At 43.8% G+C, this 25977-nt stretch overlaps 1 protein-coding gene across 2 annotated transcripts in view; it reads left to right on the forward strand.

Moving 5' to 3' along the window:
- Positions 1 to 25977, forward strand: part of LOC138489484 (zinc finger protein 182-like) — a 325984-nt gene that overhangs the window by 208859 nt on the left and 91148 nt on the right. The window contains exon 1 of one of the 2 annotated variants that reach the window (XM_069617223.1): positions 8576 to 8697. The exons of the other annotated variant lie outside the window; for it this stretch is intronic. The gene's annotated coding sequence lies outside the window, so the exon portion shown is untranslated. Of the gene's footprint in view, positions 1 to 8575; positions 8698 to 25977 lie in introns of those variants that run through there. 2 annotated transcript variants of the gene reach the window in all.

Raw genomic sequence — 25977 nt, forward strand, 5'->3', positions numbered from 1 at the left:
TACCAAATATTACAGCTAATATAGTGTTGTAATATTTGGTATCCCCTTGATTTTGAGGGGTAACATTTAACAAAGCACTGCTTGAACTATCCCTTGCATTGGGGAGGGGAGTACATCATAAGCCTACACTATGACAGCTTCTGGAAGCCATCCCATCCTTTTCTTGAAGGGGATACCAAATATAATGGCTAATATAGGGTTGTAATATTTGGTATCCCCTTGATGTTGAGGGGTAACATTTCACAAAGCACTGCTTCAACTATCCCTTGCATTCGGGAGGGGAGTACATCATAAGCCTACACTGCGACAGCTTCTGGAAGCCATCTCATCCTTTTTATGAATGGGATACCAAATATTACAGCTAATATAGTGTTGTAATATTTGGTATCCCCTTGATTTTGAGGGGTAAAATTTAACAACGCACTGTTTGAACTATCCCTTGCATTGGGGAGGGAAGTACATCATAAGCCTACACTATGACAGCTTCTGGAAGCCATCCCATCCTTTTCTTGAAGGGGATACCAAATATAATAGCTAATATAGGGTTGTAATATTTGGTATCCCCTTGATGTTGAGGGGTAACATTTCACAAAGCACTGCTTCAACTATCCCTTGCATTCAGGAGGGGAGTACATCATAAGCCTACACTGCGACAGCTTCTGGAAGCCATCTCATCCTTTTTTTGAAGGGGATACCAAATATTACAGCTAATATAGTGTTGTAATGTTTGGTATCCCCTTGATTTTGAGGGGTAACATTTAACAAAGCACTGCTTAAACTATCCTTTGCATTGGGGAGGGCAGTACATCATAAGCCTACACTGCAACAGCTTCTGGAAGCCATCTCATCCTTTTTTGAAGGGGATACCAAATATTACAGCTAATATAGTGTTGTAATATTAGGTATCCCCTTGATTTTGAGGAGTAACATTTAACAACGCACTGCTTGACCTATCCTTTGCATTGGGGAGGGGATTACATCATAAGCCTACACTTGGACAGCTTCTGGAAGCCATCTCATCCTTTTTTTGAAGGGGATGCCAAATATTACAGCTAATATAGTGTTGTAATATTAGGTATCCCCTTGATTTTGAGGAGTAACATTTAACAAAGCACTGTTTGAACTATCCCTTGCATTGGGGAGGGGAGCTCATCATAAGCCTTCAATGTGACACCTTCTGGAAGCCATCCCATCCTTTTCTTGAAGGGGATACCAAATATAATGTCTAATATAGGGTTGTAATATTTGGTATCCCCTTGATGTTGAGGGGTAACATTTCACAAAGCACTGCTTCAACTATCCCTTGCATTCGGGAGGGGAGTACATCATAAGCCTACACTGCGACAGCTTCTGGAAGCCATCTCATCCTTTTTTTGAAGGGGATACCAAATATTACAGCTAATATAGTGTTGTAATGTTTGGTATCCCCTTGATTTTGAGGGGTAACATTTAACAAAGCACTGCTTAAACTATCCCTTGCATTGGGGAGGGCAGTACATCATAAGCCTACACTGCAACAGCTTCTGGAAGCCATCTCATCCTTTTTTGAAGGGGATACCAAATATTACAGCTAATATAGTGTTGTAATATTTGGTATCCCCTTGATTTTGAGGAGTAACATTTAACAACGCACTGCTTGACCTATCCTTTGCATTTGGGAGGGGATTACATCATAAGCCTACACTTGGACAGCTTCTGGAAGCCATCTCATCCTTTTTTTGAAGGGGATGCCAAATATTACAGCTAATATAGTGTTGTAATATTAGGTATCCCCTTGATTTTGAGGAGTAACATTTAACAAAGCACTGCTTGAACTATCCCTTGCATTGGGGAGGGGAGTACATCATAAGCCTACACCGTGACAGCTTCTGGAAGCCATCTCATCCTTTTTTTGAAGGGGATACGAAATATTACAGCTAATATAGTGTTGTGATATTTGTTATCCCCTTGATTTTGAGGGGTAACATTTAACAACGGGCTGTTTGAACTATCCCTTGCATTGGGGAGGGGAGCACATCATAAGCCTTCAATGTGACAGCTTCTGGAAGCCATCTCATCCTTTTTTGAAGCGGATACCAAATATTACAGCTAATATAGTGTTGTAATATTTGGTATCCCCTTGATGTTGAGGGGTAACATTTAACAATGCACTGCTTGAACTATCTCTTGCATTGGGGAGGGGAGTACATCATAAACCTTCACTGTGACAGCTTCTGGAAGCCATCCCATTCTTTTTTGAAGGGGATACCAAATGTAATGGCTAATATAGGGTTGTAATATTTGGTATCCCCTTGATGTTGAGGGGCAACATTTAACAAAGCACTGCTTAAACTATCCCTTGCATTGAGGAGGGCAGTACATCATAAGCCTACACTACAACTGCTTCTGGAAGCCATCATATCCTTTTTTGAAGGGGATACCAAATATTACAGCTAATATAGTGCTGTAATATTTGGTATTCCCTTGATTTTGAGGGGTACATTTAACAAAGCACTGCTTGAACTATCCCTTGCATTGGGAGGGGAGTACATCATAAGCCTACACTGTGACAGCTTCTGGAAGCCATCCCATTCTTTTTTGAAGGGGATACCAAATATAATGGCTAATATAGGGTTGTAATATTTGGTATCCCCTTGATGTTGAGGGGCAACATGTAACAAAGCACTGCTTAAACTATCCCTTGCATTGGGGAGGGCAGTACATCATAAGCCTACACTTGGACAGCTTCTGGAAGCCATCTGATCCTTTTTTTGAAGGGGATACCAAATATTACAGCTAATATAGTGTTGTAATATTTGGTATTCCCTTGATTTGGAGGGGTAACATTTAACAAAGCACTGCTTGAACTATCCCTTGCATTGGGGAGGGGCGTACATCATACGTCTACACTGTGATAGCTTCTGGAAGCCATCTCATCCTTTTTATGAAGGAGATACCAAATATTACAGCTAATATAGTGTTGTAATATTTGGTACCCCCTTGATTTTGAGGGGTAACATTTAACAACGCACTGTTTGAACTATCCCTTGCATTGGGGAGGGGAGCACATCATAAGCCTTCAATGTGACAGCTTCTGGAAGACATCCCATCCTTTTTTTGAAGGGGATACCAAATATAATGGCTAATATAGGGTTGTAATATTTGGTATCCCCTTGATGTTGAGGGGTAACATTTAACAACGCACTGCTTGAACTATCCCTTGCATTGGGGAGGGGAGTACACCATAAGCCTACGCTATGACAGCTTCTGGAAGCTATCCCATCCTTTTTCTGAAGGGGATACCAAATATTACAGCTAATATAGGGTTGTAATATTTGGTATCCCCTTGATTTTGAGGGGTAATATTTAACAACGCACTGCTTGAACTATCCCTTGCATTGGGGAGGGAAGTACACCATAAGCCTACACTATGACAGCTTCTGGAAGCTATCCCATCCTTTTTCTGAAGGGGATACCAAATATTACAGCTAATATAGGGTTGTAATATTTGGTATCCCCTTGATGTTGAGGGGTAACATTTAACAATGCACTGCTTGAAATATCCCTTGCATTGGGGAGGGACGTACACCATAAGCCTACACTATGACAGCTTCTGGAATCTATCCCATCCTTTTTCTGAAGGGGATACCAAATATTACAGCTAATAAAGGGTTGTAATATTTGGTATCCCCTTGATTTTGAGGAGTAACATTTAACAACTCACTGCTTGAACTATCCCTTGCATTGGGGAGGGGAGTACATCATAAGCCTTCACTGTGTCAGCTTCTGGAAGCCATCCCATCCTTTTTTTGAAGGGGATACCAAATATTACAGCTGATATAGGGTTGTAATATTTGGTATCCCCTTGATGTTGAGGGGTAACATTTAACAAAGCGCTGCTTGAACTATCCCTTGCATTGCAGGGGAGAGTACATTGTTTGTCTACACCATGCCTCCTTCTGGAAGCTATCCCACCTGTTTTTTGAAGGGGATACCAAATATTACAGCTAATATAGGGTTGTAATATTTGGTATCCCCTTGATTCTGAGAGGTAACATTTAACAACGCACTGCTTGAACTATCCCTTACATTGGGGAGGGAAGTACACCGTAAGCCTAAACTATGACAGCTTCTGGAAGCCATCTCATCCTTTTTTTGAAGGGGATACCAAATATTACAGCTAATATAGGGTTGTAATATTTGGTATCCTCTTGATTTTGAGGGGTAACATTTAACAACGCACTGCTTGAACTATCCCTTGCATTGGGGAGGGAAGTACACCATAAGCCTACACTATGACAGCTTCTGGAAGCTATCCCATCCTTTTTCTGAAGGGGATACCAAATATTACAGCTAATATAGGGCTGCAATATTTGGTATCCCCTTGATTTTGAGGGGTAACATTTAACAATGCACTGCTTGAACTATCCCATGCATTGGGGAGGGAAGTACACCATAAGCCTACACTATGACAGCTTCTGGAAGCTATCCCATCCTTTTTCTGAAGGGGATACCAAATATTACAGCTAATATAGGGTTGTAATATTTGGTATCCCCTTGATTTTGCAGGGTAACATTTAACAACGCACTGCTTGAACTATCCCTTGCATTGGGGAGGGAAGTACACCATAAGCCTACTCTATGACAGCTTCCGGAAGCTATCCCATTCTTTTTCTGAAGGGGATACCAAATATTACAGCTAATATAGGGTTGCAATATTTGGCATCCCCTTGATTTTGAGGGGTAACATTTAACAGCGCACTGCTTGAACTATCCCTTGCATTGGGGAGGGAAGTACATCGTAAGCCTACACTATGACAGCTTCTGGAAGCTATCCCATCCTTTTTCCGAAGGGTAAACCAAATATTACAGCTAATATAGGGTTGTAATATTTGGTATCCCCTTGATTTTGAGAGGTAACATTTAACAATGCACTGCTTGAAATATCCCTTGCATTGGGGAGGGAAGTACACCATAAGCCTACACTATGACAGCTTCTGGAAGCTATCCCATCCTTTTTCTGAAGGGGATACCAAATATTACAGCTAATATAGGGTTGTAATATTTGGTATCCCCTTGATTTTGAAGGGTAACATTTAACAACGCACTGCTTGAACTATCCCTTGCATTGGGGAGGGGAGTACATCATAAGCCTTCACTGTGTCAGCTTCTGGAAGCCATCCCATCCTTTTTTTGAAGGGGATACCAAATATTACAGCTAATATAGGGTTGTAATATTTGGTATCCCCTTGATGTTGAAGGGTAACATTTAACAACGCACTGCTTGAACTATCCCTTGCATTGGGGAGGGGAGTACATCATAAGCCTACACTGTGACAGCTTCTGGAAGCCATCTCATCCTTTTTTTGAAGGGGATACCAAATATTACACTAATGTAGGGTTGTAATATTTGGTATCCCCTTGATTTTGAGGGGTAACATTTAACAACGCACTGCTTGAACTATCCCTTGCATTGGGGAGGGAAGTACACCATAAGCCTACACTATGACAGCTTCTGGAAGCTATCCCATCCTTTTTTTGAAGGGGATACCAAATATTACAGCTGATATAGGGTTGTAATATTTGGTATCCCCTTAATTTTGAGGGTTAACATTTAACAAAATACTGACTGAACTATCCCTTGAATTGGGTAGTGGAGTACACAAATTCTTTCTGTGCACTGTGACTCTGGGCCAGCCCAAGGGGTGCTCGGGGCACCGACACACAATTAATGTGACAGGGATTACCCTGATCGCCGTGGTCACACGACAAGACCGCAGCTGCCTTGGGCTCCCGGACAAGCAGCTGCTCTGCGATCACACAGCGGGCCAGTGGCCGGGAGACACCCAGGTTACACATGCTTGTCTGGGGGCACCCAGACTGCACCCAGACTAGCAGGGCCGCAGGCCTGTGATCACACAGGGTAGGCTTGCCGGCCCAACACAATGAGACACAGAGACAGAGTGCCATTACATTTAGTCTACCGCCGTGGTATTACACGTGCGTGCGCAGGCTCCTTCTTTTCACAGTCAGGTATGAGGCTGTCATGACACATCCTTAGAGGGACAATACATGTTCTTAAAAGGGAAACAGCACAAATACTCCCACTATGCTATGAGATGTGTAATATATATATATATTGTCAGTCTGGTTTATTGTGTGATTTATCTGCATTTCATGTCAACCCTGTAAAAGGAAATATTATTTTTATGTGTTTTACGTGCCTGCCATGATGACTGCACCGCTACGCCACACCCTCTACAGTGAACCCATCTATCGGGTCAATTTCCCTAAGGAGGTAGTATTCTGGAGTATTTTTTCAATTTTCAGCCATAGTTTGTGTAGTCATTTCCATCACTGTTGGCAGCTGTGATGTATTAAGATACTAATTATATAACCCACTAAGTGTTGGCAGCTATGATTTTTTAAGCTACAAATAACCATATGACCAACTAAGTTTCATTCAACTCAAAGCAGTTTGGCTGACTCATCAAGTAACAGTGGCGTACCGAGCCGCGGGAGTGGGGGGGCCAAGCTGCCACCCCACAGGCTCTTTTTAGAGCCTGACCGGGACTTTCGTCAGTGGGCCACCCGTCCCGTTCGGCACCTCAATGAGGGTACCCAATGAGAAAGATGTCCCGCTGGCAGGACAATGTGTGCTGAGTAATTCCTGCTCAGCACAGTAATTGTCCTGGCACAGGACACCTTACCCTTTCCGAAACCTCTGGCAGGACAATGTCGCAAGGAGCTCAGGGCAGCAGCAGAGGGGCTCTCAAGTTGCTCTGTGTCAACAGAGCATTTCAAAGTGAGCCATTAGGCACTGATGGGAGGGAGGGGGGACTATTAGCAGGGACTTTTGTCCCTTTAGAAATGTACACGGAAGGAAGTGATCAGGTGTGAGAAGTTTGCATAATGCTGCATGCTTTATGAAATAATGACTGTAAAGATGTGCTCAGTTGCTTAAATTGTCCACATCCCGGTTTCACTATTTTAACCAGTGTGTGATCCTGGGCAGATCATTTAATTAGACTGTCTTATCTGCAGCTCTGTAAGTGATTCACTTCAAAGCTTATGTGTTAATATATGATGCTATTTTTTTTTTTTAAAAAAGCCTTACTTGCTCCATATATAACAGTGCATTTTAGGTATTTTGCCTCACAAAATTATTTGCCTCTTGGCTTACTTATGACAACTTATTCTAAAGTCACTTCCATGGTGCCTCCAAGTATCAAAGACTGATGATGCTCCTTGCAATGTGCTTTCTGTGAAGTAATCTCTGTTGGTGCAATCCATAAGCAAATCAGGAGATGTGCATGTATTTTGCCCCAGAGCGCCTGGATAGAGGTCTAAAAGATGAGTTCCCTGCATCTGTAATGATTCTGACGTTTTGACGTTTTTATTGTGTTAAAATGCGATATGATGAGACAACCTGGAATTGCGTGCACTCCATTTGAGAGGGGAAAGTAGCGAGTTTTGAGAGGGGAACGTAGCAGGTTTCACCGTGGCTGTATGGAACTCGGGCGTTATGCCGGTGTTATGCAACATTTGGTATCCCATACCGAGGCTCAAAACTTACCGAGGCTCGGAATTCTCCTACTTTGGTCTGTGATCTACGAAGACAGCCGAAGACAGGGGATACCGGATCGGTATGGGATACCAAATATTACAGAACAGGGGCACCACGCTCAGTTTGCTTATCATAGCACTGAAAATCATTCATTCAATGCTATAGTAAGCAAACGGAAGGCTACAACAACCGAGTGTACCTTTTTGACAGTTGGGCGGGGCGTGTGAGGGGAGCCCTGTGCAAATGGGCGGAGTCATGTGTGGCTGTGGGCAGGGCATAAATCTCAGGAATTTTGATTTTCAAATGTAGGCAGGTATGCTTTACACCAAACAAGCCCTGTGGCTCAGTACCGACGTCACAACATCGCGAATATAAAACCTGAAACTCCATACAGGAAACTTTAGTGAAAAACATGGACTTAATTCAAATGCGTTTTATTGTATTAAATTCCTGTCTTCTCATGCCCTTTCTGCGCATGCTCTGAGGATCAGTATCTCAGCAGTGGGCATGCTGTGTCGAGCATCGCTCTTTTTGTGTATGCTATGGTCGATCCGTGTAATGCTCTTTCTAGTATCTCCCTTCTACGCACACCTTTAGAATCGCTATCTGGGCACGTCTCTTCACCAGCTCTGCAGCCCTTCTTCGTTGCAAAAGAGACAGCCCGGGTACCCCCCGCCACACACTGTAAAGCTCCGCGATGGATGTGCTCTTCTGCGCATGCTTCCGTGCCCGCTATGTCATCAATGCGCATGCTTCTTTTTGCATCGCCTCTCTACGCATGCTCTCAGAAGCCGTATTTCGGCACTGAGCATGCGAGTAAGGTATTGATTCTTGTGCGCACCCTCTGCTGGTTCACCGCTTAGCATTGCGCATGCGTTTTTTGGTATCCCCTCTCTGCGCATGTCTTCAGAAGCGCATTGGAGTAGTGCTCATGCGAGTCAGGGATTGGTTCTTGTGCGCATCCTCCGCTGATCGCTATCTGAGCAGTGCGCATGCTTAGTTCGGCATCCCCTTTCTGCGCATGTCTAGTCGTGCGCGGCGGAAGAAGATATCTAGGGTGCCTTCTGTGGCTCGGGGCGCCTCGGGGCAGCTCTAGCGGTGTCGGTGCAGCACACGCGAGCAGGCAGTAATGATGGCGCACTGTACTGCTGGTGAGTGACCGGCGGCAACGCCACCCTTTAGTCGCGAGGAAGGAGTCCTTTCAGGATACATGGGGGCTTGGCTCTGCTGCTGGGGGGCGGGGGGTGAGATGCTCAGCTTTGGACATTCCCATTAGGTATTGTCTCCGTCACGTAAATGCCAGGAGTATTTAATGTAGATCATCGTTATTTGTAGCATCTCCTCTGCAGGAAAAGGTATGTGCCTGACTGAGGCGAGACGTGCCTGGCTGCATCATGGCTTCGCATGCTCTACTCCTATGATGTAGGGCAAGCACGAGCTATTTGTCGGGTGTTGGAATGTAGAATGTGGTTAGAAGGAAAACAGTATTTTGCGCTCATGCAGGATGAGCAGTCTCCCTCCTCCTTCCCTACATATGTATACTTGAATAAACATGTTGTCAATATAATATTGTCCTCCGTCCTACCTATTCCCCAAACTACAATTGGCAACAAGGATTTCCAGTACCGTATTCGTGCTACGTGAGGCCGCTCCGCTCAAGCCCGAGCGTTGCAGCGGCTCCATTTGCTGCCTGCTGTGCTGTGGAAGGTACGTTGGCTGCTGCGTACGTTGCCCCACTCGGGCCCAGATAGTACAGCTGCCCGGGCTGCCTGGGGGAAGAGTCTACCGCCTATCACTGCTCACCGTTGCGTACCGCCAGCATTGAACTAATTGGGAACGCGCATGCGCGTTGAGCTTCAAGTGGCTTGTAGTGTTTGTAATAGCTGCGCACTTCTGATATAGCAAATTCAGCTGTTTTCAAAGCCAACAAAGCATCGCAGCTGCTTACATCAAGTTTCCTCATGGTGACAGCCACATTCAACGATATACAGATTGTCAAGTTCTAATTACTGGTTTGTAATAGCTGCGCACTTCTACTAAGGCCAACTCAGTTGTTTTCAATATCAACAGAGCATTGCAGCTGCTTACAACATTCAACAATATACCTACTGTAAATTCCAATCACTGCCTTTTATCAACTGTAAGGATTGTTCCTGCCTCACAGAACCATTCTCTTTTTTGCCCATTATCCACTGGGTGAGGTATTAACCCTCATTAAATGACAAGGTTTATGAAGAAGTTTGGTATATAAAGGACTTCCACGTTAACTACCAAACAATCAATACGCTTCAATCCTGATCCTCTGCCCAGCTCATCGAACTGTTTCACTGACCACGCAGAGCATTTTAGCATGGCCTTCAGTAGTGTTCCCCCACCTGCATTTTTTATGCCTGACACTAGTGAGCCAAGCATTCTGTGGAAGAGATGGATTAAGTCTTTTGAGCACTATGCTGGTGTGGTGTGTGGTGCAAATTGCAGCGCAGAAAAGAGGAAGTCACTTCTACTGCATTGTTTGGGCTCAGCTGGTCAAGAGAAGTTTGAAACGCTACCTGATTTGTCATTAGAGGAAGGTGCAGGCATCAATTAATACAAACGTGCTGTCAAGATAATTAATAAACGTTTTGAAAAGAAAATAATTATCATTTTAGAAAGATACAAATTTGGGACGAGAACACAGGAGGAGGGAGAGAGTGTTGAAGAATGAATTACTGCTTTGAGGAAGTTAGCCATAACGTGCAATTTCAATGAACAGGTCGTAACAATAGCTCTGTCAGACGCAAAGGGCCAAGCAGGCAGTGTAAGTCATCACAACCTGACAAAGGAAAATACAGATATAATCAAAGAGATTCTGCCAATGACCGAACCAGGAAAGTGAGTCCTAACAAGCAATCCACGAAATCCAGAAGGAGACATCAAGGGCGATGTTACAGATTTGATAGTGTCAACTACTGGGCTGATGACCCAGAGTGCCCAGCTTTGAAGATCATATGCGGCAAGTGCAAAGTTAAGGGACATTACTCAAGGTGCTGCAGGTTCCGGAATAATTCCACAAATTGGATAGGAGGTAATTCGGACAGCAGTCATAGTTGTGGAGAAGAAGGTGACAAATGCGTGTTTGTCATATCTGGAGCTGACGATGAAGAAGTCCTGGACAGTCCCAAAGCCATGGTTACTGTTGATGGTGTAGATGTATATATGATTATTGACACTGGTGCAAAGTACACGTTACTGCCACAACATCTATGGAACAGGGAAAAGCACGAATATCTACATGAAACTGATATCAACCCCAGAGCTTATGGTGGAGTCAAGATTGACACCATAGGTTGGTTTTGGGGAAAATTTAAGGATAGGAGAGCCAAAGGCAAAATCTATATTACTAGTGTGGGCAAGACACCTCGTCTGAGTTGGACTCATCAGAGCAAATTGCAAATAAAGTTTGATTCCACCGTTGAAGAGTCTGTTTTTGCCATCAGCAATGATGGGAGTAAGTTGGTTAATGATCGTGCTACAACTAAAGAAGATACCACAGGGTTCATGCAAGATGTTTTTCGTGATGGTGTGGGATGTCTTCAGGGTTATGTACATAAAATAAAGTTGAGATCCGATCATATTCCTGTTGCTCAGAAACTGAGGAGTGTTCCTTTGTCTATGCGTGACGAAGTCAGAAAGGAGGTAAGGTTGATGGAGGAGCGAGGAATCATTGAAAGTATCGATGCCAGTGAATGGGTTTCGCCACTTGTAGTGATCAGAAAAAAATCTGGGAAACTCAGAATCTGTGTAGATATGCGTGAGTTGAACAAATGCGTGGTGCCTGATCTTCGTCTCCCGAACATACAAGAAATAATATCCATAATTGGGCCGTCAAAGCTCTTTTAGACCTTGGATTTGACATCCGCATATCACCAAATTAAATTACACAAAAGTTACAAGCACCTCACTGCATTTATTACACCGGATGGTCTGTACCAGTTCAAGAGGATGCCGTTTGGATTGGTGTCCGCAGCATCTGTTTTCCAGAAGGTGATGCATAACATGTTCGAGGGTGTAGCCGGTGTGATCTGCTTTCAGGACGACATCCTAGTTCATGCTAATAACCAAAAGTTGCATGATGAAAGATTACGATATGTGTGTGAGAAGATATACAGAGCAGGCATGACTCTAAGTAAGGATAAGTGCAGAATCAATTGTTTTCCGAAATAGATTATTTGGGACACAAGATATCTGCTGAGGGAATCTCTCCCAAGCCACAGTTAGTTGATACCATCAATAAGATGCCAATACCCTGCAACAAGGAAGAAGTCCGCACGTTTATTGGGATGGCGAAATATTATTCCAAGTTTGTTAAGGATTTTGCGATTCACACTGTTCCTCTACGGGAATTACTCAAAAGGAAGAGTTTTGAGTGGAATAATGATTGTGAACAAGAGTTCAGTTTTATCAAGAGTGCCATTGGGTCAGCCCCAGCCTTGAAGAATTTCTGCAGTGGGAGGAAAACTATCATCACAACTGATGCCAGCAATATTGGTTTGGGGGCTGTTGACCCGCAAGAGGACAAAAAGCGTGAAGTTTTAATTGCATGTGCATCCAGATTACTGAAAGGAACTGAGTTGTCTTATGCTGCAATTGAAAAGGAAGCTTTGGCGATCAAATGGGCAACAGAGAAGTTCAGGAGTTTTATATGGGGCAATGAAGTGGAATTCCGTACAGACCATAAACCTTTGACACATGTTTTTATGTTGAAATGTCTGGACAAAGTGTCTAATGGGATCAGAAGATGGGTGATGTTGCTTCAGGAGTTCAATTACACGGTGTTGTATGTGCCCGGAGCCAAGAATGTTGCGGCTGACTGTTTGTCCCGTTTAACCAATGTGTCGGAGGTCAATGAAGGAGAAGAGGACATGGAAGTTGTTCTGAGTATAGAAGCAGCATCAATTTCAAAGGCTGAATGGGTCAATGCGGAACAGGAAGATGAATCTTTCAAAAGTTTGATGGAACTACTCAATGGTCAAGGCTCTTACAACAAGTCAAGATTTGAAGAAGCGAAGTTGATGGCATTCTGGTCTGTTGCAGACAAGCTGCATATACATGATAAGGTCATTATGAGAGGAGATAAGAGAATCCCTCCAACAGGGTTACGCCGGAAGATCATTGAGCTTGGACATGAAGGCCATCAAGGCATTGTAAAAACCAAACAAAGAATAAGAAATGACTTCTGGTGGCCTGGATGCGACCTGCAGATAGAACGCTATATCAGGGACTGTATCCTTTGTTGTAATAGCGAGAAGAGCTGTGTGGGTGTAAAGTAGGGATGTAACGGTATTACGGTATACCGTTAAAGATACCGTGGACCACTTAATTGAATAATAACCGTCACATTGTTTATACCGGTATACCGTTCATACCGTTAAGTGTGCTTTTCAATCTGATTTGGAAAGGCTGCAGTAAGCAAGTGCTGCACAGTCTTGGTCTTGCACTGTTGGATGTGCCGTCTGCCAAGTAGTTTCAGTTGGAGCAGTTTTTAATGCCATTCCATAAACCACACGTGCCTGTCACAAAATCAATATGTTAGCAATAGGAAGAATAAATACAGTGCCAAGAAGGAAAAGGGTTTACCTTGGGTTGGCGGCTTTGGGGTTTATATATTTATAATGGATGTTTTCTAAACATGTGACAATTGGGGATTTCCCTGGTTCTATCATTGAATTTACATATAATAAGTCACACTGCGAAATTTACTCATCTCTGTGGGTATTCCCTGCTGCCATACCAAAGGGTAACATGTCCGTGATTACTGAACACCTTTTGGCCCGCAAGTAAACTAAAGGCTGCAACGTAAAGTGTGTGTGTGTGTGTGTGTGTGTGTGTGTGTGTGTGTGTGTGTGTGTGTACAAGCATATACTACCATCAGACTCCATTGATCTGTGGCATGCAGGTTATCTAGATGGCAACATGTTCATCTTCACCAGTGGCCAGTGGGGGAGCTAACAGCCTAAATGACCACCTAAGAAAAACTATTCAGTTTGCTTTGCCAGTCGCAGCAGGGCTCACCCCCCTCCTCCTCTCCACACGTGTGTTTGTGTTTGGTGGAAGCAAGGGGTGGCATTTCAGTGGAAAGTATGTTGAAAAGCCCAATTCTGGCCCTGGGTGCCTGGTTTTGTTTGTGATGATAAATCTGACAATTTATGACCTTTTAGAAAATATTTGTTAAGATTAGTTAACTTCACCTGCTGTATTGCGATAACCATGATATACCGTCATTTGGCAAGAAGGTTATTGTACCGTCATAAAACTAATACCGTGACACCCCTAGTGTAAAGCAATCAATGGTGTTGACTAAGATTCCGAGTAAGATATGGAAAGATGTGGGCATGGCTGTCCTGGGTCCTGTGAGTAGTAAAGGAGTGCAGAATTTCTGTCTGGTGGTTATTGACCTTCTCACCAGGTGGGTGGAAATTCTGATTCACCTAGCATAACTGGGAAAACTGTGACTAATTTTCTGTGCAGTGTGTGAGAGGGAAGGATACCCAGGGAGCATTCTTTCTGATAATGGTACACAGTTTAGATCCAAGGAGATAGCATATTTTTGTAGTAGATACTCCATTGAGCATAGAAGGAGTTCTATTTACCACCCCCAGACCAATGGGATGGTTGAACGTTTTAACCAAGTATTGAAAGATACCATTAGAATGGCCTGGTCCAATGGTAAGAACTGGGAAGAAGCAGTCAAAGAAAGGGTGATTGCCCATCACTTCACGCCACATTCTAGCACGGTCTTTCTCCTTGTGAACTCGGTAGAGGGAGGAAAGCCAACACAAAATTAGCTCCGTTGTGGTTAGATAACAAGGGCACTGGGGTAGAGAAGGATTTCGCCACAGTATATGAAAAGATCAGAGGAGTGCAAAGGAAGAATAAAACCAATTCCGATAACAGAGGTAATGACGAGTATGATATGGCGTGTGTGGTAGGTAAGTTTGTTAGGATTCATCGCCCTCCTGCACTCAGGGTGGGACCGTGCAAATGGTCCAGTCCAATCAAGGACATAGAAGCATTTCGACATGCTGTTAGAACAGAAGATGGTAGGATATGGAATGTGGAGAGGATTTGGATATGTGAGGATAGCAAGGGTGACTGTGGTGGTGGTGAGAAAGTGAGTTTGGCAGTGAGACACAAAGGTAATGGTGGTCTGGATGGTGGGGGAGGAAGGAAAATGAAGAGTGTGGATAAGAAACCTTATCAGGAAATGTTTCCTTGTCAACTACTGCTAGAGATACTGGTCGCAAGTCAAGAGGTGGAAGGTCATGTTATTTACCAGAAAGGATGGAGGACTATGTATGATGTTGCTCACAAGAAAAGATGGACTTTTTGAGACTGTTATCGTATTTGTTTTTAAGTTTATTTTATTTATTTTTTTTACATATTTTTTTATTCTACTGTTTTGTTGTCAGTTCTTGTTGGCTGCAAAGGAGGGGAGATGTGTAGCATCTCATCTGCAGGAAAAGATATGTGCCTGACTGAGGAGAGACGTGCCTGGCTGCATCATGGCTTCGCATGCTCTACTCTTATGATGTAGGGCAAGCACAAGCTATTTGTCGGGTGATGGAATGTAGAATGCGGTTCGAAGGAAAACAGTATTTTCTGCTCATGCAGGATGAGCGGTCTCCCTCCTCCTTCCCTACATATGTATACTTGATTAAACACTTTGTTAATATATATATATATATATATATATATATAGCTCAGCGTCCTCTGTCCTGCCTATTCCCCACACAACATTATTGTGCATGAATTAAACATGTGATAATGTTTTACTGGCGCGTCCTCGTATGATCCCAGACTGCAGAAGGTAAATAGCCGCTGTGATATGTGTCTGCCTCTCTGCACACGCCGTTCTTGGTGTCTGAGGTGGCTTGTCTCCTGGCCTGCACACTCCTGCCCTCCCTGTCTCCTCTTCCCTTTCTGTACAGTAACTCCGCCTTGCCCTCCTCCCCCCCCACCCCCCCCTCCATCGAGACCTGTGAGCGGACTAGGAATCAAAAGTGGCCCTGGAAATTGTTTTCAAAGTGGTCCCATGTAGCACTGAGCAAAGAAGTGTAACCAGCAATCCCAACCCTCAATAGAGAGTATGGATGCGGGTGAAAGGGGGAATTGTAAAGCATGTTTATCCATAAACGCTGATCAAAAAGTGTAGTATCTCATTGTTATGATTTAGTACTTTCATTAATGCAGGTGTTTAGATAGTTATGGAACATGGAATGTTGTAGGAAGAGGGATGCTACAATGGAGAGGAGGAAGAATGATGCACTGTAAATGGCAGTTATGTTCTGAGCTTAGAAATGACCGGTGGGCAAATTCCAAAACTTAAATAAACCTTATTAATCCTCAAATTGTGTGAGATAATGTTTCAAACATGTTCATTTTATTTTAGTGGCCCCGTGCAGGCACATTTGTCTTTCCACTCAATCCAAGAATCTACGTTCCCCCACTACCCTGCGCCCCTGTCACATGCCATAGCTTGATATGCTGGCCATAAGAATCTGTCTCCCCCTGGCCCCGTACCCCGTCACAAATCGTAGCTTGCTAATTTATTATGCTGGACCCAAGTATCTCCGATCCCACCCCCGCGTCCGTCACAGTCCATGCTTGATATCAGATCAAAACCATCTCCAAGGAAGTCCCTGCACCACCTTCATCAAGTGCAACATCAGCATTCCGCAATGAGGATAATTGTGTTCTGACATAGACCCAAGTCCTGCTCTAATAATATCAGGCATACGGCTAGTGTATGGGCTGTAGATGTAGAACACAGAGCAGGTACATCTACCACAGCATGTGCACTGGACCTGGTCTAATAATAGCAGGTGTACATGCTATAGTATAGATGTAGGACACGGAGTAGAAACATCTACCCCTACATAGGCACAAGGCCCGATCTAATGATGGCAGGTGTATGCTGCAGTATAGATGTAGGGCACGGAGCACGTACATCTACCCCAGCATAGTCACAGGATCCGGTCTAATAATGGCAGGTGTTCAGGCTGTAGTATAGATGTACCTGCTCTGTGTCCTACATCTACCCCAGCATCGGCACTGGACCCGGTCCAATAATAGCAGGTATAAGGCAGGTGTACGGGTTGTAGTATAGATGTAGGACACAGAGGAGGTGCATCTACCCCAGCATAGAGAGAGAACTCAGATTAGCAGCTTCAGTGAATATATAAGTTCCCAAGCATGGATACAGGAGACAGAGTGGCATCAACATGGAAGATCCAAATGCCATAGTATAAGTAGAACATATGGCAGCAACATGGAAGATGCACACGCCTTTGCATAGGTAGAGGATATGGAAGATACACATGCAACTGCATACGTCAAGCATGTTTTGGCAACATGGAAGATGCACATATTATAGCTCAAATAGAACATATGGCAGCAACATGGAAGATACTCATACCATAGTAAATAGTGGCTATGGCAGCAGCATGGAAGATAACCATCCCATAGCAGAACAAAGAGAAGGAAGCAACATGGAAGATACACATGCCATAGCATAAATAGAGGATATGGATTAGCAGCTATCAGAAATGCACACTACTATATTTGTAGCAACACTATGGCAGTTTAACAATGAGTGATACTTTTTGACCTAGAGAACTAAATCATCCTTAGGGACTGAATGTTCTGGTCATCCTGAGCTGCTCTGCACAATCGGGTTGGTGTGGTGCTGTGCTGAGGGTAAAGGGCACTGGCAGGCTAGGGTGGGGGCAGGACACGCACCTTTCAGAAGGCAATGGGCAACCATGTCAAGAGAATCTGCATCATCAATAGAGGGAACAAGAAGGGTCGAAGTAGGAGGAGGCATGTGGGATTGTAACCAGAGAGAGTCTGTCAGGGTGGATTAAAGAAAGTGGGACGGGAATGTCAGCGGGGAACGGGGATGTGGTGGGAGTCGGGCAAAAGAGAGGCCTAAGACTGAAGGAGAGATAAATGAAGGATAGAAGGACCGATATACAGAGGGGCCACATTACAGAAACCATCAAAATGAATAGATCAGTGTCGGAAGATGCTGCATGAATTCTGCAGTGTGGCTTGACGTGGTTATAAGCGTGAGGAGGTTCTGTCAGAAACCTGAAGGTGTCTCTCTGACTAGTTCCCAGGGATATGTCATTCAGGTGGCCAGGACATGGCCATTGCTATTGGATCCAGTTCCTGGGGGCGGACCAGTGAGGGAAGATCACCTGGATGGGGAGTGGAAGTGGGGCACCGATGGGTGAGATGGAGTATCCCCCTTCTTATGACACCTTTTCCCCAACCTAACAAGTAGGACACACACTTTAAAACCCCCTTTTCCGACTCGAACACTTTCGCATATTATGAAGGACGACGGACTGACGCTCGATCCATTTACCTGACATGTCCCAACACTAGGGTCAGGCAATTGACCAGAACCGCACATGCCTGACAGCTCTTTCCCTTCCCCACAGGGATAAAAGGTGGAGCACAAGAGTGCAGTCTGAGCAAGGCAGAATCCACTCCGTGAGAGTTAACTCGAAACAGCAGTTCAAGAGGAGGAGAAAGACGGCGCATACCAAGAGGGTGACAAGGAGAGAAGCGACCCGTGAAACCTCTGCAAAAGTAATCGTAAGACCACAAACAATAGCCAGCGTGTTGTGCAGCAGATGTCAATGGTACACAAGACCCTCCTCTGCTGATAACCAAGCCGGGGAGAGACACTTGTCTCTGTGGTGCCGACCTTGACTCCAAAGAGAGAGAAAGCCACGCGGTTCATCACAGCCAGTGAGTCGATAAGAAACTGAACTGTTTTGAATGAAAAGTAGCAAGCGGCTAAATGAACTGTGAAAGCATAGAGAGCTATTGATGCTAGAAGGGGGGGAAACCAGCAATAGAGGATTCAGGCACCACGTGGCTGCTCCCTCAAGGAAACTCTGGGCGATTACCCAATTGTTAATACTACCAGTACCAGAAGACCTTGGGAAAGGCAAGGAAAAGGGTCAAAGTGGTCATACAGGGGTCTTGTAAAATCCTCTGTACAGTCGGAAGTCTTTTACTGATGGATGATTGTGAAGCTAAGGGAAATGAATCCTGCATCATAAGAGTTGAATGAAAAAGGCACGATTGACAAGATTGGCAAGAGTGAACCCGAAAGAGGGATGCCGATACAGAGGGGCGAGGTCTAAAAGTCCCCCTATACATTGTGCTGACAAGAGTGAACCCGACCGAGGGATGTCCACAGTGAACAGTTCAAGAGGATATTAAGATTCGTAAATATCACAGAATTGTTGAACCTTTGTTCTAATACTTTGAACCTGTCAGGTCCTCGAAAGCAGGAAAACCTAGTTATCGGAGGTACTGGTATCATTAAGGAACTTTCTAGGGATCTGCGGCCAGAAGAAGGTGATGGATGCAAGGGGTGAAAGGCATCGCCCAACGTGCAAACAGAAAATAACTTTTGTTTATTATTTTGAATACATCAGGCCCACAACAGCAAGAGACTTTTTGTAGAAAAGAGACTTAACAACCAAAGGCCTTGAATGCTGAGAGAGGAACTGTTGGCTCGTTCTGGCGAAAGCTTGAGCGTTTGCAGTGTTCCAGAATCGTACCTTATCCCATGCTTAAAACACGGGGAAGGGAGACTCCGACTGAGTCCAGAGATGAAGGTTATTTATTTTTTGTTGGGCACTCCGTGTTTTAGCACAGTCTCAAGCTCAAGGGTTTTGTGAGGATAACAGAAACTCATGTTTGATGTCGGTGGGTAGTAGAGACAGGTGGCATCACGTGGTAGAAATGACCCTTTCAGTACATTTTGGACTGTGCTGGCAGTATAGATTTCTCCCTGAGATGGATACTGGGATCTGTCTGTGATTTGCCGGTTTCTGTATTTTTAATTAATACTAGTTGTTGCTTTTAGGTCCCTGAGCTCTGAGCCCTACTTGCACTCCAACTCTGAGTTTTTTATATAACTATTTTATAACCACATTGCAACTTTTGTTATACTATCGTACAATATCGCACTTCGTCCTATTACGTTTTTAGGGGTTGTGGTGGGAGTTTATATACCTAGACGGCCCTCAGACCAAAAGCCAGGAAGGGGGCCCAGCAAAAACTGAACTGATAAAACCCCCACCTTTACTTACCAGTTTACGGTGCTCAAATAAGTTTACACAGTCAACTCTAAAATGTTCTTTGAGAAGTCGGAGATTGTCGGAGCAGAACAATATTTCGCAAGGAATTACATAAAACTTCCCAAGTACATTACTAGTACTTTAAAGGGCACATGTGTGGACTCTTTTCCAACTGAAGGCTTGTCGGGGGAAATGCAGGCAGAGGCCATTTTATTCCTGAGTAATTCTCTGACTAGTAGTAGTGATGGATGAGGAGATAGGGGAGCGTCAAATGAGGGTTTACGACTTCACTCAGATGATCTGCAAGGAGGAGAGCTTGCGTTCAATGTGTTTGATCCTGTTACTATTATTCCTTCAGATTGCTCAATTCTAGAGGCAATAGAGCGATCTATCGATCGATTATTGCAGAAAACTGGCAACCGTGATCGATCTCTGAATCCCTACTAACCGGCGATCCATCTGTGGGAGTCAGTGAACTTTACAGAGATGTGGGAAATACCCTTGTCCGTGCTGGTGGTGTAGCCCATGAGGGAATTCTCCTTTCTAAACAGGATTTTGCTGAAATCTCTGTAGTCAGCAAAATAATTACAGATAGCTGTGAACCGCAGGGGAATGTCGCGCCTTTAACTGCAGAGATGTTTGGTACTAAGAACAATACTACAAGGAGATACGTCAATAGGTCCATTGCGTATCATTCCCTCTACCCGCCCCACTTGCAGGGCAGGTGAGCAATGAATGTTTAGTGATATGTAGCTGTCACTGTTACACTCTGGGCCAGGAGATAGTAGCGACAGGGAATCTCGAGTAGAAGCAGCTATCTCTCTGCCTTTTACTGTTAATGTAGCCATATGGACACACAAGGAATTAATGAATCAAGACACTTGTCACCTTAAGTGTATAGAAATTATCGAGAGGCTATGAAAATGCCAGAAAAATGTTTGTTGGTATGATGGTCAGTGCAGGAAAGCTAGAATGGAGGACAGAGCATCCATACTTCGGTGGGATGTTGGTCAGAATCATCATTGGCGGAACAAGTCTGAATAGGTTTGAAGGTGGGTCTGAATGCAGCTGTGACGGTGATGAAGGAAGCTCCTACGGTGATGGGAGTGGTTACCTGCTGCTCTCAAAAGAGTATTATTGAAGCAGAAGTGAGTGCTGACGTTCGCATTAAGACCACTAAGGCAACTGCTTCCACCGACTTTGATACGGGTCAAGCTCCTGCAGATGTTATTTGTAATGGAGATGTAAAGACCAGCAGCAAGGGTCAACCTATTGGAACAACCCAACAGGTCCAACTCGGGACGAGGTTGGGGAAGGAACCCAGGCTCACAGCACTTGAAGAATTAAGTAAGGCTCCGTATAGTAACTGCTTGAAGGCTGGACAAGTACAAATCTTATATGTCCTTTAAAAGGACAGACGCATGGGAATAAGAAAGCCTATAAGCTTAGATTGGTAAATTATATCATCTGTAGTATTTTTACTACCTGTCGGTTCCTTTCGGATTGTATGTTGTGTGGGTATCGGGTGAAAAATAAAAAATGTATTTGTTCGCCTGGTATGCTACTGTGAATCATGGGGTTACCAAAATGCTGTGATTCGAAAATGCTGCGTTTGCTTTATGAAAATGCTGTGATTGCTTTATGAAAATGCGGTGATTGCTTTATGAAAATGCTGTGAGGTTGTTTTAAGAAAATGGCGTGATTCCTTACCTTACTGCTATGCTGACTAACTCAGGAGGACCCTACGCTCTGGACCAGGGTATTACCATAACAATGTATACTGAAGAACTGTCCAGAGGACTCTCTTCAGGTTTTGCGTCTCAAAAATATTTATTTCACTTGATACAAAATTTGAAAAATCATGTATAACTCACCACTCTAATTCACATTTAGATTGCAGGTAAAGGGACATTTAAAACATTGCAGATAACCAAACTAATTTCTACAATGAACAATGCAATCATTCATCAACATACATTCTCATACACACATACATATACAAAAGTGCATTCACTAAGATTTGTTATATGTAAAAAGACATTCAAATGGTGACATAAAGCACATTTCATAGTATTTTAACAATTTGAGAAAATGTTGTCAAATATTGGAATGGATCTTGATGATAATTTTTGCAATTTGCTTGATCACATCTCCAACAGTCTTCGGTTTCCAACTGGTTTTGACGTGTTGGAATTATTTAATCCACGTCTTCATCAGGGAATCCAAATTGTATACTAATTGTCCAACCACTGGTTCCATGGACAATGGGGACTGTGCCTGCAGTAGAATGTCTGCAAGAATAAATCTCACAAGTCGAGAGGAATCATGTCTCCCTCAAACTTAGTGGTGCTGTGACAGATATTTTCATAAATATGCAGCATGAGGTGGCAATGGAGGCCTGAAGTGACGCTCATCAGACAAATGTATGTTCCAATGTCATTGCACTGTAGCAAGATCATATATGACTCGCCAATCCATTCGAGAAACAAGCGTCCTACATCCAGGCGGTCTCGATACCGTCTCAGGGGATTTGTTACCTTGGCACGGGTTTGCCGCTGTGTGATTTATTATTTTAAATGTTTTACTATTTGTAATTCTTTTTTAACGTAAAACCAAGGTATTTCTCCTACCTAGCACTGGTTTCTCATTATCTCGCTCTCCGTTTCCGGTTGGACCACTATAAGAGCTGGCTGTTCACACTAAGCTGTTGGAAAGAAGGAAGTCTCTTTAGGATGGAGATGCGAGCCGCGGTCAATGGTAAACTCTGGCCACAATAGCAGACGAACCAGCAAAAAAACACTGAGTTTAATATAAATATACAGCGTCAACATGAACTTATTTTTTTTTTTTAAACATGTTTATTTTTGTTTACAATGATGTTTTGGAGGTTGTGGGGGTGTCCCCCGCTTTTTGTCAAAAAAAGGCTGATAACCAGTCAGTGTGGGTTTCTACAATTTAGATAACTTTTTTTTAAACAGGCTTTGAAGTAATCTGTTGAAAAGTACACTTCCTGCTTTGTGTTCATTGCGAGATGTCTCACGGGATTACTCAGAAAGGAAATCGCATCTTTACCAGCTCCCGACATCGAGCACGCTCATACCGGGCAAATAATGCTCTTTAAAATATGTAGTTTTCTATGATTTTTTTTAGTAAAGCTTTTCCATTTTCCTAGGGTTCTTATTACGAGTTTGATATCATTTGCAGTTCCGTGCCTCTTTGTTTTCGGTCGCAATGTTTGTGGCTTTTCTGCAATAACGTAGAACTAGTTCTGCAGGGGCTCTAACATTAGATTTGAGTTTTTAAACCCACATATTAGGACATGTATAATTAAGCGCAAGGAGGCCCTGGCAGTAAAAGTAAGTGTAGTGTTTAAGGATGCACATTTTAAAATCGGTCAGCTCCATGACACTTGGCAGGACCCTATTATGAGGGCCATATTTGATCCTTCAATTTCTGCTGGGACTGCTCATCAAAAGCCACAAGACCTGCAGCTGATTCTGGCCTGCCTAGTGATGTTTTGGAGGACACATTCAAGGTTACGCTAGCCCAACAGATCAGTCCCATTTCCAGGGATGCGCCTGAGAGTGTTTACCATTGTCTCACCGATGCGTGTTTAATGGCCCTTACGAGGGTAGCTCGAGGCCTCCTCTGTTACAATCTTCTCTTGGAATCCTAGGGGGCTAGGAAGGAGTAAAGATGACTTAGATTGGAAAATGTTTATTGCAGAGGCACAGATTCTCTGTCTTCAGGAGACTTGTAAGTTAGATTCAGTGCATCTGCATGGCTTTCAAACATTCTTTCCAGCAGCCGTCAAAGGCCCTAGACGTCGTCCAAAGGGTTGGTCGATCATTCGGGTGCATTCAGGCCTTGAGGCAAGTTGCAGCCTCCTGAGAATCCCATCCTCACCAGATGCCTGCGGTATTATTCTCAAGTTACAAGGAAAGGGGGTTTTATATCTGTTGAAAGTTTTATCTTCAATAATCTTAGGAGGCCCTTGAGCTGTTTAATATCCCTTTATCAACCATAATGCAGGCGAGGAGGTGCTGTAACGATGATCAGGTGTTGGTGCTCGGCAATGTTCAGATAGCGGAATATGAACTTTGGGGTATTCTTGCATTTAGGCTTTCAGCGTCCCAGTAACCGAATTGTATGGGTAATAAGATGGCTAATAACAATTCATACGGTCTAAGGCCCTGTAATGCCAGTTAAGGGGTGATATCCAGGCCAAACCTAAACCTACGTACAGGTCTAGGACATCCCCAAGCCACATTGATTACATTCTGATCGATCTGGAGTCTTGGTATAGGGCAATTGCCTTGGTGCTTACTGGAGTTTACATATGCTCTTTCCCCTAAATTGGGGTTTGTTCATTCTATACTATCAGTTTTAAATGCCCACAGTTCTTCTGAAACCTATAAGAGGGCATTTGTTGGATAAGGGTGCTATTTTACCAGCCCTTTACGCTGATTTACTACCTATCCTGAGCGGATGTTAATGCACAACCCAACTGTAACCATCCGTCTTAGTATGAAAAGCTGGTGCATGGTGTTCAGAGGTTTGTTACATCTGAAATAAATCATTACACAGTAAATACAAACAAATTGAAATGGTATGATAAAGACTGTAGATCGGCAAAACCTGACCTGCTTCTGGCTGTGAAGAAAGCTAGGTGCAGAAACTGGGACGAAATAAAATATAAGCGTTCAGAATATAAGTAATTAATGGTAAGGAAAAAAGAAATACAAATGGAGAATCAATGGGAAGCTTTTAAAAACCCTCTCAATACTGAATTCACTATCAAAGAACAAGGGAGGTGTGTCCCACACAACTAAGCAGCCCCTCTCATTACTGAATTCACTATCAAAGAACAAGGGAGGTGTGTCCCACCCAACTAAGCAGCCCCTCTCATTACTGAATTCACTATCAAAGAACAAGGGAGGTGTGTCCCACCCAACTAAGCAGCCCCTCTCATTACTGAATTCACTATCAAAGAACAAGGGAGGTGTGTCCCACCCAACTAAGCAGCCCCTCTCATTACTGAATTCACTATCAAAGAACAAGGGAGGTGTGTCCCACCCAACTAAGCAGCCCCTCTCATTACTGAATTCACTATCAAAGAACAAGGGAGGTGTGACCCACCCAACTAAGCTGCCCCTCTCATTACTGAATTCACTATCAAAGAACAAGGGAGGTGTGTCCCACCCAACTAAGCTGCCCCTCTCATTACTGAATTCACTATCAAAGAACAAGGGAGGTGTGCCCCACCCAACTAAGAAGCCCCTCTCATTACTGAATTCACTATCAAAGAACAAGGGAGGTGTGCCCCACCCATCCTAGCAGCCCCTCTCATTACTGAATTCACTATAAAAGAACAAGGGAGGTGTGTCCCACCCAACTAAGCAGCCCCTCTCATTACTGAATTCACTATCAAAGAACAAGGGAGGTGTGTCCCACCCAACTAAGCAGCCCCTCTCATTACTGCCTCATTTGAGGTTAATAATGAATACACTATCAAAGAATAAGGGAGGTGTGTCCTACCCAACTAAGCAGCCCCTCTCATTACTGCCTCATCTGAGGTTAATAATGAATACACTATCAAAGAATAAGGGAGGTGTGTCCCACCCAACTAAGCAGCCCCTCTCATTACTGAATTCACTATGAAAAAACAAGGGAGGTGTGTCCCACCCAACTAAGCAGCCCCTCTCATTACTGAATTCACTATCAAAGAACAAAGGAGGTGTGTCCCACCCAACTAAGCAGCCCTTCTCATTACTGGATTCATTATCAAAGAACAAGGGAGGTGTGTCCCACCGAACTAAGCAGCCCCTCTCATTACTGAATTCACTATCAAAGAACAATGGAGGTGTGTCCCACCCAACTAAGCAGCCCCTCTCATTACTGAATTCACTATCAAGGAACAAGGGAGGTGTGTCCCACCCAACTAAAAAGAACAATGGAGGTGTGTCCCACCCAACTAAGCAGCCCCTCTCATTACTGAATTCACTATCAAAGAACAAGGGAGGTGTGTCCCACCCAACTAAGCAGCCCCTCATTACTGAATTCACTATCAAAGAACAAGGGAGGTGTGTCCCACCCAACTAAGCAGCCCCTCCCATTACTGAATTCACTATCACAGAACAAGGGAGGTGTGTCCCACCCAACTAAGCAGCCCCTCACATTACTGAATTCACTATCAAAGAACAATGGAGGTGTGTCCCACCCAACTACAAAGAACAAGGGAGGTGTGTCCCACCCAACTAAGCAGCCCCTCTCATTACTGAATTCGCT

The sequence above is a fragment of the Ambystoma mexicanum genome, chromosome 9 (assembly GCF_040938575.1).
Source record: "Ambystoma mexicanum isolate Mex_15411 chromosome 9, UKY_AmexF1_1, whole genome shotgun sequence".
In the NCBI taxonomy this organism is placed as follows: Eukaryota; Metazoa; Chordata; class Amphibia; order Caudata; family Ambystomatidae; genus Ambystoma; species Ambystoma mexicanum.